The sequence below is a fragment of the Molossus molossus genome, unplaced genomic scaffold, assembly GCF_014108415.1.
Source record: "Molossus molossus isolate mMolMol1 unplaced genomic scaffold, mMolMol1.p scaffold_m16_p_2, whole genome shotgun sequence".
In the NCBI taxonomy this organism is placed as follows: Eukaryota; Metazoa; Chordata; class Mammalia; order Chiroptera; family Molossidae; genus Molossus; species Molossus molossus.
In genome coordinates this window covers 75,556,973-75,574,256 of record NW_023425355.1, presented here as the reverse complement: position 1 = coordinate 75,574,256, position 17,284 = coordinate 75,556,973, and positions in this window count along the sequence as shown.

The following is a 17,284-nucleotide window of genomic DNA, read 5'->3' as shown; positions in this document are numbered from 1 at the left end:
TAAAAATAGTGTATGAAATATAATTCCATGTGTATAAATAAAAAAATATACATTTGTTTATATGTATATTTAAAAAAGACTGGAAGTATGTTCACTAAATGTCAAACTGGTTGGTGGAGATAATGCATTATTTTCTCCATTAGCTTATCTATACTTTATATGTCTTTCACAAAGAATATGTTTCTTTAGAATAATTGAAATATTTAATGCTTAATAAAAAGCAAGGCATACAATTTTTAAAATATGTTTTATTGATTTTTTTAGAGAGAGAGGAAGCTAGGGAGAGATAGAAACATCACTGTGAGAAACATCTATTCAATGCTTCCTGCATTCCCCCTACTAGGAATCGAGCTTGAAACCCTGGCATGTGCCCTGACCTTGAATAGAACTGGGATCTCTCGGCCCATGGGACAATGTTTAATCCATTGAGCCACACCTGCGGGGCAAGGCAGACAATATAAAGCAGAACAGGCTAAGTAGCAGAGAATACTATGGGAATCAATCCATGAAGTGAAAAATATGGATCTTGGACAAAGCAGTGTTGACTAAGGAAAGGTAGAACTTCACTTTGTTGTCATAGCTGCTTTGTTTTCTGGAGGGCTCCTGTGGAGAAATACAAGTGATGGGTCCCAATAGTTTAAGGGCCTGTGTCCCAGAGCAAGGCACTGTGTTTGACCCAAACATCTACACACTCCTCCTAGCATAGTACCCCAATAAGTGTTCTGTAAATGTGTAATGAGTTAATAATGATAAACAGATACACAGCTATTAGTCACTCATTAAGAAACAAATTTCTTATATAAAACAACAAGTCAAAAAATGCATGATTTCGCCCTGGCCGGTTTGGCTCAGCGGTTAGAGCGTCGGCCTGCGGTCTGGAGAGACCCAGGTTCAGTTCCCGCTAAGGGAGCGTACCTCGGTTGCAGTTTGTCCCCGGCCCTGGTCGGTTGTGCGGGTGGCAGCCACTCGATGTGTTCCTTTCACATCGATGTTTCTCTCTCTCTCTCTGTTCCTCCCTCTCCCTCCCACTCTACCAGAACAAAAAATGGAAAAATGTCCTCTGGTGAGGATAAAAAAAAAAAAAAAATGCATGATTTCAGGAAAATCTCCAAATTAATATTTCAAAAAAAGACACTTCATTTACAACATTCTGATATTTTCAAATAACTTATTTACACAAAAAGATTACTTGCTCAGCTGTATTTTCACAACTTCCCTTGAGTTTGGGAGATAATATGCCTCTAAGCCCAGCACACTATAAAATATTTATTACATTAAAATTAATTCTAATTTTTATGAGATAATTAAGCTCAAATTTGCTTGGAAAGGATCTGAAGCAGTCAACCTTAATCAAGTTCTCACTCTGGCACTGACCAGCTATGGGGCGTTGAACAGGTCACTTCTACCGCACCCATGACGCCTCCATGTTTGCACCGGTGCAAACTATACAAAACCTCCTCCAAATCTAAGGGTAATGACTCCATAAGTGGATGATAACTACATTAAGCCTCTGAGTCACTTGTTTAAAATATAGAAGATTCTTTGCATTCTTGCCCAAAGACCTGTCTCCATTAGCATTTCTGATATTGAACATGCATAACTCCCATCTCACAATGGTATGATTCTGCTTATGTCGATGATAATGGGTCAGAGTCACTGCTAAGGGACTGGGAGGACAGGCTGATTTCCAGATAGACCCATGAGGACTGGTGGTGGTGAAGAAACTCCTCTCTCTTGTCAGTAGTGACCTCCACACATTAGAGACCTCCTCAAAAATACCCCCCCCACACACACACACATATTCCAATTAGAGAATTGTTGGGGTTGAAGTCACTCACCCATTGGTGTCTACTTTTTTTTTTTATTGCCTTGTCCTAAGTTCTGTTGATTCCTTTTCAGAAGGAATAAGAGAGGAATAAAATGAATAATTTATGAAAATGGAAAAAGGAGGTCATTCACTCACTATATATCAGATTCCGCCTAATCAGTGACTTTGCTTTTGTTGGCTTGTTATAGCTCCCAGAAATTATTGTTTTCCTCTATATTAGTTAGGATAAGTAAAACTAGCCTCTGTAAATCAAACTTTAGTGGCTTAGCAGAAAAAGAGTTGTCATTCACATCACAAAACAACGCAAGTATTCTCGGTTAGGTAGCTCCCTCATTGTTCTCATACACCTAGGGTCCTCCAATCTGCAGAGTTCTCTTCATAACTCTGATGTATAGGAAAGGAAATGAGGATCATATAGAGTTGTTATGGGCTAAGTCTGCACAAAGTTCACATCATTTCGCTCATGGAATGGTCAGAGGACCACACCTTATTGCAGAAGAGCTTGAGAATCATAGTTGAGCTGTGTACTTAAAAAGAAGAGAACACAAATATTGGTGAGTGTTAGGGGATATCTGCCACATCCTCCAAGGTCAAATCCTCCATTCTTTGATTTTCAATCAGGAATAAAAATCACAAAGTCACTGCAATAAATTTGGAGATAACTAAAGACAAACTGAAAACAAGTTGAGGCACTGAAACTGACCACAGCATGACTAATACCTCTTCCAAACTACTCAAAGGGAATTTTCAGCCCACAAATTAGAGGTTACTTGAATGAAGACAGAACATCTACTGACAGAAAGGATCTGCTTTCTGACAATAAAGTATTCAATGGCTAAGTCACATAATTAGAGGTGAATGATGGGTGATATAAACCATGCATACTGCCTCTCAGCCTACAGATGAAGTTAAAACAAATGTGACCAATGGTCGGATGTGCAGTGAGAAAGGTTACAGAACTCCCCATATGTCTACAGACCACCTATTTCTAGGCTTTGGGTTTAATAGAAATAGAAAATGCTCTGGAGGTAGACAGTTCCATTTTAAGCCCTGGGCCTGCTACTTACTGGGCTTGTGGCCTTGGGAAAATAACTCAGACTCTAAGCTTTGGTTTTCTCATTGCTAAGATGGGTATAAAGATAATACCTTTGTCATAGAGCTTCTGGGAAGGGTAAATAGGCCAGGTAAAAGTGACTGTCATGAAAGTTGGCATAGAGAAGATGTCCAATAAAGGGTCTCCTTTTTAACATACTGGCAAGCTAATTTCTAAAGGTGGAGCCTGCCACTCCGGTCCTTTCTGTCTCTCAGATATCCAAGCAGGCAAAAAGGGAGATAGGAGGCAATGATATCAGAGAGCTAACAGGGACATTTAGAAGAGACTTTCAGGCCATTATAAAGGTTTTGGCTGTTATTCTGAGTAAAATGGAGGAAACTTTAGGGACAAAATTAGTACCTACCTCACAGGCTTATTTGAGAGTTAAATGAAATAATATGTCAATGCTTAACCCAGGGCTTGGCACATAAACATAAACATTATTGTAAATAGTACTCACATTATGTATTATTTTTATTTTGAACAAGAATAAAATGGTGCTGGTTGGGTAAGGGGAAAGGCAAAAGAAGTTGTGGCATCTCTTTAGCTGGCCTCAGTCTTCTCAATAAAGTAGAGTGTGAGATGAGGATGCCATGAAGGTCTTGAGGTGAGTCACAAAGGCATGGCAGTGCTCACATAATAAATGTTGTCTTCCTCAGTCCAGCTTCATAGGGAGATATCTAAAGACAGTGTGAAATCATGCATGAAAAGTTCTTTGTGCTCCAGAGGATACATATGTTCTGCGAATTTGTTGCTGTTATTTTGAAAGCCAAATGTCATGCCTTGAAATGCAGCCAGCCTCTCTTCAGTATAGAGTTATGTTTCCAAAGCATAGGAAGAAAAAGAAGCCAACTGTTTATATGTGGTAGCATTTCTGGTAACTGAACTAATTAATTTAAAAGATAATATTTACAAAGCTCACAAAATAGCATGCTTTCTGTCCACAAAGACGTGTTTTAATTATAGCTTTCCCTTTAAAATTTATTAAAGTAATCAGTTCTAAGAGGCGAGAAGCCCATATATTAGAATTGAACATGTGAGTGCTGAGATCCACTTCTGTAGGTGCAGGAGGCAATGATTTCAACAACTGCAAAGAACTCTTCTTCCATTTGATTTAGTTTTATTTAAAGACACGGGCTGGCTTCCTTCAGGAATTTCACTTTTTTATTAGGCATAAGCAGCTCAGTTTCCTGTTATGCAGATAACCTCATAATTATCATCACTTTGGTACAGCCATTATTTAGAACCTATCTCTTCCAGGGAAGAGAGGATGAAAAAGGGGAAGTTGATTATTGAGCGACAAAACATCAAGATATTCCCCAGCCTCAAAGAGGCTTTGCTCTTACACACTGGAACCCTGACTGTGTGGGAAAAAGTGATGGCTGGAAGAGTTCAGAGGGGGTATCTCAGAATGGTAATGGTATCATAACAATAACAACAGCAACTACAATCACAGCTATTATGACTACAACCTATGGAGCACTTACTATGTGCTAGGTGTACACATTATTGTGTTTTGAATCTTATAGCAAGTCCACATATGGGCACTATTATCATCTTAATTTCACAGATGAGGAAACAGGTTCAGAGAGTCTATGTCACTTGCCAAAACCAACAGAGAGTAGGTAACAAAAAACTACTGTAGGAGGTAAACGACTGGCTTTGGAATTCCATGATGGCCACTTTCTATATGTGAGCTCTTTGATGTAATTTCCCTGAGCTTTGGTTTGCTCATACATAAAATGGTTGTGATTATGCTTACCTTACCTTGTTGTGACAAGAATCACATGTGGTAACACGAGTACAACATTTAGCACAGAACCTGGCACAGAGGACATACCCAATACATGATTGTAGTTCATATCATTAGACTTTGAAAGACAAGCTGGGAACCCAACAGTCAGAGAGCCAGCTCCCCCATTCCTCAACTACCATGGCAACTCCTATTGGGAGACCAGGGAAGGTGGCAAGAAAGGTGCCCTGAAGAGGGAAAATGGCATTTGAATCAGCTTGTGTTAAGATGTAGAAGAGCCCTGAGCATGAGAGGGCTATGGCAGCCTATTAACAGTCAGCCCTTATCCTCATAGCACAAGAAGAGCAGAGGTTTCATGTAAGGCACTGAGGCAAGTATACTAGGTACAGGCTAACAGCAGAGTACAATGAAACCAGAAAAGGCGACAGCTGGGCTCAGAAAGATTTCTCAGCCACTTCTCCCAGGAAAACATGTAGTCACTGCCAGACAAAACACTAAGAAAGGCTTTTTTTAAAAATTATTTTTGTTACAGATGGTTCTCCTTTATTCCTCCTAGACACACTCCCTTTGATATCCTTGCCCCCAGCATAGTTGTCTATGTCCATTGGTTACACATACATGCATATAAATTCTGTGGTGTAACTCTTCCCTTCCCCCTACCCCCTCTTGTGAGTTTGTCAGTCTCTATCCCACATACATGTCTCTGAGCCCATTCTGTTCATAATTTTGTTTGTTCATTATATTCCACAAATAAGTGACATCATGTGATATTTGTCTTTCTCTGATTAGCTTATTTCACTTAGCATAATACTCTCCAGATCCCTCCATGTTGTCTCAAAGAATAAGAGATTTTTCTTTCTTAAATCTGCAAATATTCCATTGTCTATAAGTACCACAGGTTTTTTTTGTTTTTGTTTTTGTTTTTGTTTTTTTTATCCACTCATCTATTGATGGACACTTGGACTGTTTCCAGATCTTAGGAATTCTAAATAGTGCTATTATGAACATAGGGTTACACACATTCTTTCTGATAGGTGTTTCAGTCTTCTTAGGATAATTCCTAGAAGTAGAATCACTGAATCAAATGGAAGTTCAATTTTTAATTTTTTGAGGAAACACCATACTGTCTTCTATAGTGGCTGCACCAGTCTGTGTTAACACCAGCAGTATACTAGAGTCCCCTTTTCTCCACACCCTTGCCAACACTTGTTTGATTATTTGTTGATGGCGGCCATTCTGACAGGTGTGAGGTGATACCTCATTCTTGTTTTAATTTGCATCTCTCTGATGATTAGTGATGATGAGCATTTCTTCATATGTCTCTTGGCCATTTGTATGTCCTGTTTGGAGAGGTGTCTATTTAATTCCTCTGCCCATTTTGTAATTGGGTTCTTTGTCTTCCTTTTGTTGAGTTGTACGAGCACTCTATATATATTAGAAATTAACCCCTTATTTGATATATCATTGGCAATTATGCTCTCCCATTTGGATGGTTGTTTCTTTTGCTGTGCAGAAGCTTTTGAGTTTGATGTAGTCCCTTGTGTTCATTTTCTCCTTTGTTTCTGTTGATTTAGGTGATGTTCAGTGAAAATTCTGCTGAGTATGATGCTTGAAATTTTGTTGCCTACCATTTCTTCTAGGATATTTAAGGATTCATGAGTCACATTTAAGTCTTTTATCCATTTTCAGTTTATTTTTGTGTATTGTGTGAGTTGATGGTCTAATTTCATTTTTTTACACGTAGTTGTCCAATATTCCCAGCATCATTTATTAAAGAGGCTGTCTTTACTCCACTGTATGTTCTTGCAACCTTCATCAAATATTAATTGAGCGTATTGCCTTGGGTCCATTTATGGGTTTTCTGTTCTGTTCCACTGGTCTATATGCCTGTCTTGTGCCAGTAGCAGGCTGTTTTGATTACAGTGGCTTTGTAGTATAACCTGAAATCTGGTAATGTGAACCCTCCAACTTTGTTCTTCTTTTTTAATATTGCTGTGGCTATTCGAGGTTTTTTTTGGTTCCATATGAACTTTTGAAGTTTTTGTTCCAGTTCTGTGAAGTATGTTGTTGGTATTCTGATGAGGATTGCATTGAATCTATAGATTGCTTTGGGTAGTATGAACATTTTAATGATATTAATTCTTCCAATCCATGAACAAGGTATGTGCTTCCACTTTTTTATATCTTCCTCTATTTCTTTTATCAATGACCTGTAGTTTTCTGTGAATAGGCCCTTAATTTCTTTGGTTAAGTTTATTCCTAGGTATCTTTTTTTTTTTTTTTTTTTTTTGCCATGATGGTAAATGGGATTGTTTTTCTTTTTAGTTTCTCTTTCTGTGAGTTCATCATTGATGTATAAGAATGCCATCGATTTCTTGATGTTAATTTTGTATCCTGCTACTTTGCCAAATTCATTTATTAAATCTAGTGAATTTTTGATGGAGTCTTTGGGGTTTTCTACGTATAGTATAATGTGATCTGAGAATAATGACAGTTTCACTTCCTTCTTTCCAATTTGGATTCCTTCTATTTTTTCTTCCTGTATGATTGCTGTGGCTAAGACTTCCAGTACTATTTTAAATAAGAGTGGCGAAAGGGGGCATCCTTGTCTTGTTCCGCTTGATCTACCACTATAACCACATGCTACTATTTACTTTCAGTGTCCTCAAAAAAAAAGTTTATATATTCTATCAAGATTTTATAACTACTTTCAGTGAGAAAGAACATGGAGTATGTTTCTCCAAATTACTCAGAATTCAACGTATCAATTATCTTTTAAAGCAATTAAAATGTGAAAATAATATATTTGATATTTACCTTAATTTTTACCATTTCATCCACTCTTAATTTATTTGCACATATCCAAATTTCCATCTAATATTATACTCTTTTTGTTTTTAATATATTAATAATATTTACTTTCAAGTTCCTGTTTATAAATTTCAACAAATGGGTTGACTCTGAGTCTGGTTTTATTGATTATGTAATATTTTAATAATTATTTTTTAACTTGTTTTTTGTATTTTTTGTAGTTTTGGTTTGTTTTTTTGTTTTTGTTTTTAATCCTCACCCGAGGACATTTTTCCAATTTTTCTACAGATAGAATGGAAGGGAGAGAGAGAGAGAGAAACATTGATGTGAAAGGGACACATCGAGTGGCTGCCACCCACATGACCAACCAGGGCCGGGGACTAACTGCAACCGAAGTACGCGCCCTTAGCGGGAACCGAACCCGGGTCTCTCCGGACCGCAGGCCGACGCTCTAACCGCTGAGCCAAACCGGCCAGGGCTATTGTAGTTTTTTATAGAATCCTGGACATCATGGGTAGAAGAACTTTAGAAACAGAATTAAATTATATTTACCCTGGCAGTGAGTACATCTTTTTTCTGTTTGGCCATTAGTCTTTGGGTCTGAGTCAATCTAGTTGTGAATTTGGTTGGGTTTTGGTTTGATTGCTGCTATCTTTAACTGAAATGTACCACAGGCTCCAAAGTCCTCCAGATACTTACTGCTGTTACCTTGCTCCCTGAATGGGACTAGGCTGCTGACGGGTTTTTCTATTCTTCCCCTTAGGGAAATTACCAGTTCTTCTACACCTGCCCTACAGAGATTGACTCTCTCTATACTCTTGCTAAATTGCTATTGCTTGCTACTCAGTATTAAGATCATGGTTGGGGAGTAAAGAGTTTTCCCTTGGTCTAACCTCTTTCTTTGGCCAGCCATGTATATTTGGACCTCAAGGGTAGGGCTTTCTCAATGCTTTTTCCTTTTTTATTTTTCTGTGACAACCAAACTCTGACTTGGTTTTGTGATTTAATTAGTATGGGATTTCCCTTTTCCTCTTCTAGATGATTTGGATGTTTGCTTGGTATTTCTGCAAGATCCTGAGCTCAAGATGGATTTCTGTCTTTCCCTCAGGGAGAAGATGTTTGCTTCTACCAGAAATAAATTTCTGCTTGCAACTTGTGAGCAAATTAATTTATTGCCATTCCAGCAGTGACTTGAACCTTTAGCTTCATAAGTAGAAGATTCAGGGAAGCAAGTGGGACATTGTACTGGTCCCCCAGCAGCAGCCAATTGATTCCTCTTGCATGCCTACGTGTCCAAGGGGAGTTTTTTTCCAGTCTCCTGTCTTCCCTTTAATATTTCTAGTGGACTCCCAGTGGAGGTCTGTGGAAGTGAGTGTGAGTTCTCATTATGTCTCTGGCTCTTAGCTATTGCAAACTTATATGTTAACTTATACTTGGCCTTTACGAATTCACTAAAATGTTAGCAGATACCACTTGTGCTGCAGTCTTATTTTAAGATGAAATAGATTATGTGCCTCATCTCTTCTCAAAGAGTTTGATCACCCTGCAAGTCATTTTACTTCCTTTCCCTGTGACTTCATATTTTTGTTTGGCTCAAGAAATGTTAGTTATTTTTTATAAATTACCCAGGTTTTTCTCATAGTTGGAGCAGAAATGACATTCCCTTGCACCCTTCTATATCCTAAGTAGAAGTTCTGTTTTGGTGCATGTATTTATAATTATTTCTTACTATAATTCCTAAAAATGAATTGAAGCAAAGAATATGGATAAATAAGTGTTTAAAACTTTGTTATATATGGCTCAATTGCTTTTGGGAGAATGTTATTTACCAGAATTACAATTTTCATATCAAAAAAGCTATGCATTTACTAAGGTGTGATTTTAAAATAAATTTGATTTTAAAACTTTAGATATATAATTCTAAACTAATGGAAAGGATAATATGCTAGGATTGTCATAATTATAATATTTAATTATGATGTTCCTTGGGGACTTTAATAAACTACCCTTTTGAGATAATGTGTAAAGATCACATTACATCAACTTCTGCCTTATATTAAAAAGAAGTTCTTGAAATGCTAACATAACTGAGATGAGATAATGACAAAAACATTATTGGAAAGACAGGGAAAATAACAGAAATAATTAATTGATAGTGAGAGAAAAAGAAAGCTTAGTTGGTCCCTGGATGTTACAGTTTGGTTGGATGCCCAGATCTACTAACTTTCAAGCCATTTTCTCTTATAGCTCCAGCTTCCTGATGTTGAAATAACTTTCAAAAACATATTAGTAGCTGGGGCTCTAGCTCCAGATTCCTATGTAAGCAATCCTCCTGGTGAGATGGTCTGGATGACCCAGACTCTATTTGCCTACACCAAAGGCATGCTAAGCAACCTGCTCCTTTATTTTTCCCTCTGGGATCTACTCAGATTACTTCTTTGCCATCTGAGGAAAGGAGCATCCTCTGATCTGGAAATATCCTGGGGCTAGTAGAGAAATATACATCCATGCCATCACACTTTTCTATTACCAAGGGTGGTATGAAATGATTAGAAAGACACTGCCTGACATACTCTTTTTGCTCCTGTTATTTTACGATGGTGCTTAAAAGTAGGCCAGTAGACTTGAAAAGGCTATGCAAGTCATAGAAAGAATGATACAGAACAATCTTCAGGGTACAGAGGCAGAAGAATTAGAGGGAGCCTTGGGCACTTTGGCAGTGGATGCAGCAAGATCCACTTAGTCTGGGTAAACCAGGATGATTAGTCACCCTATTGTGTTTCCTCTCACCCTACTGTTTATAGAGCTTACTATATATTTTTTTTCCACCAATCATGTTGTCCTTGTAGTTTAGCATAGGGGGGAGAAATAAGATGTCCTTTCTAAAGTACTACATCATTACATTCAAACCCATTGATCTCAGCCTTTCTCTGCTACTACACATGATAGATGATGTTCAGAGGCATGGCGTGCACTATGCACTACTTTAATATGCTTTGGGGCAGTATAACTAGGGCTGGGTGTCCATTGGAATCAGCTTTTCCAAGATATCAGAAAGTGCCAGGATTGCTCTTTGGACCCTCGACCTATTTTCTCCATCCTCCCAGGACTGAGTGGGAGCTAAACTGTGAGGATCAACAGATGCTCCTGTTGTCAATGAGTCATGGAGCCAACTCCTTAATGGGACTACTGGGCCTAGCCCACTGCAGAATCACATGCAGTCCACCATCCTCACTTTCAGTTTCCTCTGTACAGCTTTCCCTCTATACCCAATTCCTCCAGAGCCAGTAACCCCTGGGAAGCAGGTGATGGCCTCTGGGAAGGAGCCTACCCCCACGTCACTCAACATTCCCTCCAGAGCAATCCCCTAATCCCCTTACGGGGACACCTATGGGGAATATGTCTGTCTATTGCCCCATCCCTAGGGCATGTAGGATATAATGGAGTCCTCTGGGTCCCTCATAAATCCCTCTATTATCTATGTTAACAAACAAGATTTAACTTTTTTTTTCTTTATTGATTTTAGAGAGAGAAGAAGGGAGAGGGAGAGTGAGATAGAAACATTGATGAGAGAGAACATCAACTGCCCACCTCCTGCATGCCCTTCTGAGGATTTGGCCAACAACCTGGGCATGTGCTCTGACTGGGAATCAAACTGGTAATCTCTTGGTGCATTGGTCAATAATCAACAACTGAACCACACTGGCCAGGCATTAAACAAAATTTAAATGGGAAAAACAAGAGATGTGGGAAGATGGCAGCAGGCAGGACTGGAGGGAGGGTGAGTGTGCGAGAAAGTGAGCAAGTGTGTGAGAGAGTGTGAGTGGGCTTGAAGGTGGATGACCAAACCCAAGCAGTACAGAGCCACGGAGCAGAAAGTTCCTGTACTGAGGAATGGGGCAGCCAGATACCACAGTAAGCGGCCTTTCAGGGCGCTTCTTCCTGCGCCATGGGGAGGTCCCAACATTATGGAAGATCCCGGGTCTTCCCTGGGAGGAGGCAGTAGGAGTGGCTAGGGCCCAGCAACCTGAGCTCGCCAGCACACCTGGCACCATCAGACCAGTGGACACTCTGTGTCAACACAGACCAGTGCACAATAGTGGAGCTCCCAAAGTGCTGTCACAGAAGCCTCAGACAGCCTGGAGCCCAGCACCATCCCCCATAGAAGCAGCCCAATCAGAGTCCAGATATAACCCCAGCAACAGAGCCTAGGGAGCCAGGCAACAGAAGCACAGACCACCAGCTGAGATCCATCCCTAAAAACTACAGCAAAAGCTGAGCAGGAGTTGAGATCCACAGGGCAGCAGCAGGACCTGGGACTCCACAGAGGCCTGTGTTGTCCAGTAGCCCACAAGAGCAATGGGAAGCCATTGATCCAGAGAGACTGCTGTGATCCAGCTGCCAGCCCAAAGGAACTACAGTGTGTGTGTGTGGGGCAACAGAGAGACCTGTGCTACACAACAGGGACTGTGTCATCCAGTTACCTGCACGATCTGTGGGGTTTTGAAACACCAGAGAAGCCTGTGTGGCCCAGCAGGGACTGTGCTATCTAGTTACCCCCAGGACGTGTAGGGTGCTGAAGCACCAATAAGGCCTGTTGGTCCCAGCAGTCACTGTGCTATCCAGTTACCCACAGGACCAGCGGGGTGCTGATGCACCAGAGAGGCCTGTGAGACCCAGCAGCCCATAACATAGTCATGGAGCAAGATCCCTAAAGGGACTGTGTGATCCAGTTACCCAAGGGACCTGCAGGGTACGGAGGCACCAGAAAGACCTGTGAAACCCAGCTGCACAAAAGATAGGCTTAGAGGATGTGAAAAAGGAGGTGGAGTGTATAGAAGCTACACAGACAATCTCCCAGGACCAACTGGGAATTACAAATAAAATAAAGAAAAATACTCAGAAAAAAAGCAACAAAAAAGCAGTAGGACAGGACCATATAACAAGGGACACTGGAAGCATCTGCTGAGGTGCCAGAGGGAGGCAGGCTGGGAGCCCTGGGACAACAGCAGGCTAAGCTGTCAGCAGCACCCTTGGGGAGTAAACACCAAGCACGCTCCACAATGCAGAGAGCCAGAACATGGTGCTAAAATAGTCACAGCCACTCAGCTGGAGGCTACGAAAGAGGGAGGGCAGACTGGGCTGGAACTCTGTGAGGACACCCGGGATTTGGAGGGCACTCAGGGTTTTGGCTGAGTTGCGGCCACAAAGGAAGTTTCCCAGTGTGCTCCTTCCCCGAGCTGTGGGGAAAACAGCAACCTCTCCTCCCTCAGGGATTCAGCCTTTCCCAGGTGAGGCAAAGAAATGCAAATTGAGGCTCATTAACAACCAGCATCTATCCCACCCTAGGGAAATCCTCTTATGCAGAACACCAGGGCTACATTCCAAGGCACTGAGTAACTGAGACTACTAGCCACCAGGAAAAAGCTAGAGGACAACTGAACCTTTCCTGGACTTGCAAATTACCCAGGAAAGTAAGATTTGACATTGGTGTTTAATGTGGACCCACCCAGGCTCATCCAAACCCAGTAGAGGGAGCCACAAACAGCAGAACACCAACACCCATAGAAAAAATTTTGCAGGCTCCAAAACCCACTGAGATAGTCAAAATGGTGAAACAAAGAAACAAATCCCAATTGAAAGAACAAGAGAACTCTATTTAAGATGATATAAATGAAATGTAGCTAAGCAAATGATCAGAGGTAGAGTTGAGAGACATGATCTTGAGGAAGCTCAACAGCATGAGTAAGGACATCAGCACCATAAGTAAAGATATAGATACATTGAGAACCAACCAAGTGGAAATGAAGAATGACACAGCAGAAATTAAGAACACATTGGTAAGACTAACCAGCAGAGTAGAGAAAGCTGAGGACCAGATCAATAAATTAGAAGACAAGGTAGAAAAAATCAACCAATCAGAAAACCAAAATACAAAACAATTAAAAAACAGGAAGACAGATTAAGAGAACTATGGGAAAACTGAAAACATAATAACATTCGCATCATAGCAGTCCCTGAATAGAAAGAAAATGGGCAAGGGTTAGAGAATATATTTGAAGAAATAGTGACAGAAAACTTTTGTAACTTGGTGAAGGAAGAATGCATTCAAGTTCAAGAAGTACAGAGAACCCCAAGTAAAAAGAACCTAGATCATGGATTTGAAGAAATAACATAATTAAAATGTCCATATTACCCAAAGCAATCTATACATTCAATGCAATCCCCATAGAAATGCCTACAACATACTTCACAGAAGTAGAACAAATACTTCAAAAGTTCATATGGAATCAGGAAAGACCCTGAATAGCCACAGCAATCTTGAAAAAAAAAGAACAAAGTAGGAGGGATCACAATACCAGATATCAGGTTATACTACAAAGTGAATGTACTGGTACTGGCACAAGAACCGGCATATAGGCCAGTGGAACAGAACAGAGAACCCAGAAATGGACCCAAGGCAATATGCTCAATAATTATTTGACAAAGGTGGCAAGAGCATACAGTGGAGTAAAGACAGCTTTTTTAATAAATGGTGTTGAAAAAATTGGACAGCTACATGCAAAAAAAAATGAAAGTAGACCATCAATTTACACCATACACAAGTATAAACTCACAATGGATAAAAGACTTAAATGTGAGTCATGAATCCATACAAATCCTAGAAAAAACTGTAGGCAACAAAATTTCAGACATCATATGCAGGAGGATTTTACTGCTAAATCACCTAAGGCAACAGAAACAAAGGAGAAAATACACACTTGGAACTACATAAAACTCAAAAGCTTCTGCACAACAAAAGATTCAGTCATCAAAATGGAAAGGCAACCCACTGTATGGGAGAGCATAATTGCCATTGATATATCAGGTAAGGGGTTAATTTCATATATATATATATCAAACAACTCAACAAAAGAAAGACAAAGAACCCAATTAAAAAATGGGTAGAGGCTCTGGCCAGTTTGGCTCAATGGTAGAGCGTCATCCCATGGACCAGAGAGTCCTTGGTTTGCTTTCCACCAAGGGCAATTACCTTGATTATAGTTTGTCCCCCACCCTGGTTGGGTTTGTGTGGGTGGCAGCCGCTAGATGTGTTTCTCTCACATCGATGTTTCTCTCTCTCTCTCTCTTGTCCCCTCTTTCCCTCCTGCTTTATCTGAAGATAAATGCAAAAATGTCCTCAGGTGAGGATAAAAAAAAAAAATGGGCAGAGGAACTAAATAGACAGCTCTACAAACAGGACATACAAATGACTAAGAGACATATGAAGAAATGCTCAACATCACTAATCATCAGAGAGATGCAAATTAAAACAACAATGAGGTATCACCTCAAACTTGTCAGAATGGCCACCATCAACAATATATCAAACGACAAGTGTTGGCGAGGTTGTGGAGAAAGAAGACTCTAGTACACTGCTGGTGGGAATGAAGACTAGTGCAGCCACTATGGAAAACAATATGGTGTTACCTCAAAAAATTAAGAATTGAACTTCATTTTTCCCAGTGATACCACTTCTAGGAATATTCTCTAAGAAGCCCGAATCACCCATCAGCAATAATATATGTACCCCCATGTTCATAGCAGCACTATTTACAATAGCTAAGATCTGGAAATAGCGCAAATGTCCATCAGTAGAGGAATGGATAAAAAAGCTGTGGTACATATACACAATGGAGTATATGCAGCTGTAAGAAAGAAAGATCTCTTATCCTTTGAGATTAGATGGAGGGACCTTGAAAGTATTATCCTAAGTGAAACAAGCCAAACAGAGAAAGACAAGTGTAATATGATCTCACTTATTTGTGGAATATAATGAACATATAATATAATTATCTGAGGAATGGGGTAGTCCCAGAGACGTGGAAGTGGGGTACAACTGACAATTCCCAGAAGAGGGTGTGTTGGGGGAGAGAGAAACCACAGAACTTATATGCATGTATGCATGAACAATGGACATGGACAACAAAGCTGGGGACAGGGCGGAGAGGGTAGGGAGGGGGTAATCAGTGGAGAAAAAAGGAGAAACACCTGTAACAAAAATAAATTAATTAATTAAAAAAAGAGAGAGATTTGATTATTTCTGAGTCTATACACAATTCCTGATACATTTACTGTAATTAGATGTTTCTCTTATACTACACAAGTGCAGAGGTAAAAGAGATTTTTTTATATAGAGATAACAATAAAACTTCTCTGATTTATTTTTAAGAAAATAATTAGTTATAAATTACTTGTGGCACTTCAAAATTGTTCTTGGTATGTTTGTGTGACATGCCACCTTCACTGAACAGTGTTTTTCTAGCTTTTTTCTATTCAAGGTATGTGTAGTCCATGGTGCAGCATGGGAATGGCCTGGGAGCTTTTGAGAAATGCAGAATCATAATTAGACCTGCTGAATCAGAATATGCCTTTTAGTAAGGACTCCAGGTGATTCATTCTCAGGTTAAAGTTTGAAAACTCTTTGGAAGAGTGGTTTGCAAAGTGTGGAACCTAGACCAGCAGCATCAGCATCATCTGAGAAATTGTGGATAATGTAAATTCTCAGGCTTCACCCCAAATCTAATATATCAGAAACTCTTGAGGCAGGGCTCAGCAATTTATTAAACCCCCCTCAGTGGATTTGATATAATCTAAAGTTTGAGAATATCCTCTGAGAGGCTGATCAGAAATGCATGAGTTATGTGATCCCATTCCACTATAAGCAGCTCATGGCAGGTACTGCTAAATCAAGGATAACACTCTTTGTAACTGAATTTGGACATGACCTCAGAGTCTTTTTCAAAACAGCATTATAATCAGTCACTACCAATTTAATAGAGTTGACCTATTTGTCATCCCAGCATAAGTGGCTACAGGACTGCCTCTACAGTATCCTATGTGCGTATTCTAACAAAGGAGAGAGGCATTCCTCTGGGCCGGGGCTACAAGAGCTTCTGCATAACTTATGAAAATGCTAGAAGCAAGAATGAGGATTAGATCCTTTAGTTTTTAGTCTTATAAAGAACTACCATAATAAATTCTTGGTTTTAGTGTCAGTGTTCAAAATGCACATCTGCCATGATTTTTCAATATACTAAGTCCCTCATCCTTTGTCCCCATCACATGTATTATAAGGCAGGAAAGCTGTGGCTGTGGGTTTCCTGATATATAAATGGTCATTGCACCCTACACTTCCCATTAGTAACATTCAATGACCTTCTAATTTTTTAAATTAAATTTATTGAAGTGACATTGGTTCACAAAACCATATAGGTTTTAAGTGTACAATTCAAAAAGCATCATCTGCACACTGCATCGTGCACCCATCACTCAAAGCAAAATCTCTTTGGGGCCCCATTTACCCTCCATGTGCTCACCTCCACCTATCTCCCCCCCTTTCCCTCTGACTATCACCACACCATTGTCTGTGTCTATGTCTAGAAATTATTTATATAGTCATGTGTGTGTATCTGGCTCATTGTATTAATTACCTAGGGCTGCCATAGAACATTATCAGATTGTGTAACTTAAAACAATAGAAATGTATTCTCTCACGGTTCTAGAGGCCATAAGTCTGAAATCAGTACCACTGGGCCAAAATCAAGACATTGGCAGGGCCATATTCCCTCAAGAGGCTGTAGGAGAGAATCTATTCATTACCTCTTTCAGCTTCTGATAGCTTCTTGAATCCTTTGACTTGTGGCTGCTTCACTCCAACCATTGCTTTTGTTGTCACATCTCTTTCTCTGACTCTGATCTCCCTGCCTTCCTTCTATAAGGACACTTGCAATTAGAATGGGCTCATCTGGATAATTCA